This window comes from Alligator sinensis, unplaced genomic scaffold, assembly GCF_000455745.1.
Source record: "Alligator sinensis unplaced genomic scaffold, ASM45574v1 scaffold1637_1, whole genome shotgun sequence".
NCBI lineage: Eukaryota > Metazoa > Chordata > Crocodylia > Alligatoridae > Alligator > Alligator sinensis.
The window spans coordinates 224131-227791 of NW_005843165.1; positions in this window are offsets into that span (position 1 = coordinate 224131).

Here is a 3661-nt window from a genome sequence, read left to right on the forward strand (position 1 = left end):
TTAATATTCAGTATGCTTTTATTTTATATTATGTTGGAAATGCATATTTAAAAGATAATTATTGTGATTTTTGCCTTAGAAATATGTTTTTGGGAGGAATTTTTAATTGCAAATTATGAGTAAATATATGGAACAGTTAATTCCAATATAAGTGTCTTCTCAAAGGACAGAAGACGTTCCATTTATTAATGGATATGAAGATTTTTTTCTTCTAGCATTTCAAAAAGAAATTCATTGTTTTAAGGAAGTCACAACAGCAAATAGCACTTTATCATCTTCCTCTTTTCATAAAGAAAAAAAAATGTTAAATTCAAGCAAACAGTTCTAGAAATGTCTTATTGAAAATTATTTCCTTTAAAAGTATTCTAAAATCTTAATTAATGTAATATTAAGAAATATATTTATCATTAGGAATGTTAATTACTAGGGCTGTGTGAAATTTTGCCAAGTGTTTCCTTTCAAAGCTGTTTTGATGCGTTTCGAGCTCGAAACAGTGAAATCGAAACAAAACAAAAAGCATCGAAACAGTTTCAAAACAAAATGAGGGCACTCGAAACATTTGGAAAGTTTTGAAACGTTTTAAGTTTCAAAGCAGCCCAGTGATGGGAGGCAGGGGAGAGCCAGGGCTGTGGTCCGAGCGGCTCTGCAGCCCCATGAAGCTCTCAGCCTGGTGGGGAGTGCAGCCCCACCTCTACCTACCTCCTGCCACCAGGCTGCACTCTATGGGGCTGGCGGAGTCGATTCGAGTACAGCGCTGGCTCTGCCCACTTCCTGCCACCGGGCTGTGCTCTATAGGGCTGGTGGAGCTGATTGGAGCGCAGCCCGGTGGTGGGAGGCGGGCAGAGTCGGCGCTGCATGCCAATCAGCTCCATAAGCCCCACAGAGCACAGCCTGGTGGTGGGAGGTGGGAAAAGCTGGTGCCACACTCCGTGGGGCTGGCAGAGCCAATTGGAGCACAGCGCCAGATCTGCGTGCCGGATGAAAGGAGGCTGCTGCTGCCAGCAAATTTTGCTTTCAAGACTTTGAGGTGCAGTTTCTGAGAAATCTCTGCACCTATCTCCTTGAAACGTGGCAGGCTTCATGCCCTCAGAAGGGGCTACTACCCCTGCAATTTGCATCTTAATCAGGCAACAAATGATGATGTTTTAGGCATTTTCATGATTCCCCATTATAGCCTATGGGCAAAATGTCAAACGAGTTGAAACAGTGAAACAGTTTCAACAAAACGAAATGGGACAGTGCTTTGAAATGAAACAAAATGATGAAATGAAACACTGTCCCTTCGAAACGATGAAACAGACGTCGAAACAAAACGATCGTGTTTTGCACAGCCTTATTAGTTTCTTCTACGCTCATGTTTCCACTTAACTTACTATGTTTGTTCCTTAAATACTTAAGAAGAAATCTCAGAATATTAACTGGGGAATTATGACAATTTCATTAATAGTCTTGGAAAGACGAGCACCATCTCTCTAAAATATTGTAAAGAATAGAGTATGCCTTCTTTGAGGACAATTTGAGTTTAAAGAGTCTCTTTAAGAACTTTAAAGGCCCTTGTTACACCTTACATTGTGATCCACACACGTGTTGATCAGTGTTAGTGCTAGCTTGAGTCTGGAGGAGTAACAAGTTCAGGCCAGCAAGGGCCTGGAGGATCATAAGGTGAGAACCCCCTCACCTCCAATTCTGGGCTTTCCCCCTGTCCCCTGCCCCCCAGCGCTCCCCTCATTCCCCACACCTCCAGGGCTCCCCCTACTTGTGGATGCTTATGCTGTCTGCCCCAAGGGAGTGGTCAGGGAAGGGTTAACCTGCCTGCCTGAATGCCACTGCTAGACTGCTGCTGTTCTCTGGGCTGAGCCTGTGCAGAGAGCAGCAGCAATGGAGCAGGAAGGTTAAACCTTCCCTGCCTGTCCCTGGGACAGACAGTGCAGGCAGTCACAAGTAAGAGGGAAGGGCTAGGGGGAGGCAATGAGCAAAGATCAGGTATTCTGGGGAGGGCTGGCGGGGGCAGGGGGCCTAATCTGGGCCAGTGGGGAAGGCAAGGGTGGGTGGGGTGTTTACACTATAGTCTAGAGAGGCCACACCTTAATTGTAAAACAGCTGCACAACACTGATCAGAGATAACCCTGCCCTGGAGTACTGTAATTTTGAGCCGGCTAACAAGTGCTTAAAACAAGTTTCAGGTGTTAATATGTGGATAATCCAGGGGTTAAGAGCTCCAGGAGTTGTCCAAAATTACCATGAAACAAGGCCCCAAGACTAAAAAGATTATTTTAAAGAAAATAGATTATAGAAAATAGGAGTATTTGCACTTTTTAAAAATAGAATTATAATCTGTATTATACTTTTAAGGGGGAAGCTACATGTGCAATAACTGTGAAACAATAAACTCTGGAGCTTATTGCTCTGGAGTGTATTGCTCCCAGACATGCCATTTGAACGTGTGCCTGGGACCACAGCACATTGAACTGGGTCAGTGCAGCCTCAGCTGCCAGGGGACCCTGGGGCTGCTCTGACTTGGCTGCTCCAACCTGGCTCAACATGCTGCAGAGAGGCTGGCTGGGGCATGAGGGTGCTAGCTGGCAGGCAGCCCCCACATTAAAACAAGCTCATGTCCCTAGCCAACCTCATCAGCATTGACATGTGCACTGCTGTGGAGTAAAAAAGGATAGTACTTGTATGTATCCTGCTGTGCAATTAATTAGTTTACTCCAGCCTAATAGGGGCACATGTCTAGACATGCAACATTTACTGCAGAGCTAATTAGTATACTCCACAGTAAATATCTCGTGTAGATGGGCCCAATGAAACTAAATGGATAACTCAGAAGAAGCTAAATAAAAGAAAGTGATATGACTAAATTTAAAGCTATCTCCCATCCTGAGCCCTGTGACCACAAAGGATCTCCCAGCCCCCTCTTCCTGATCACAAAGCAGGGTCTGGGTGCTCCCTGCTGCCAGGACAGGGGGACATAGTCTCTGCCTGGGCTCTGGTGGCAGAGCCCACCCCAGCAGGAAGCAGTTCCTGGGGGCAGGGAGAAATCTCCTGCCCCTTGCTGCCCAAATGACCAGGAGCACATTTGCTCCCAGTCAGTCATCTACACATGCACTACTGAACTGTAAGTAATCAAAAATAAATTTGCTACTTGTATTTACAGTTAGCAGATTTACTCATGATTAGAACAAATATTATGCAGTAAGCATCTGCACATGTAGATGTAGGAGGTACACGGTCCCACTAGGGGGAATGCCTTACTGGATCTGGTATTGGCAATGGGGGATGATATGGTAGGGGACCTACAGATTGGTGGCCATCTGGGGGACAGTGATCACCAAATAATAGAATTCTTCATAAGACATTGAGTGGGTAAGGTAACTAGTAGAGTGAAAATGCTAGACTTTAGGAAAGCTGATTTCAATGAACTCAGGCGATTAGTCAAGGACGCACTGCAGAGTAGGAGTTTTGAAGTGATGGGAGCCCAAGAAGGGTGGCTGTGCCTTAAGGAAATGATCCTTCGGGCACAAAGCAAGACGATCCCCGAGCGAGGCAAAAGGGGGAAAGGGGCCAGGAGGCTTCCCTGGCTGACCAGAGAAATCCAGGGCAGCCTAAGGGCCAAAAGGGGAGCACATAAAAAGTGGAAACAGGGAGAGATCACCAAAGA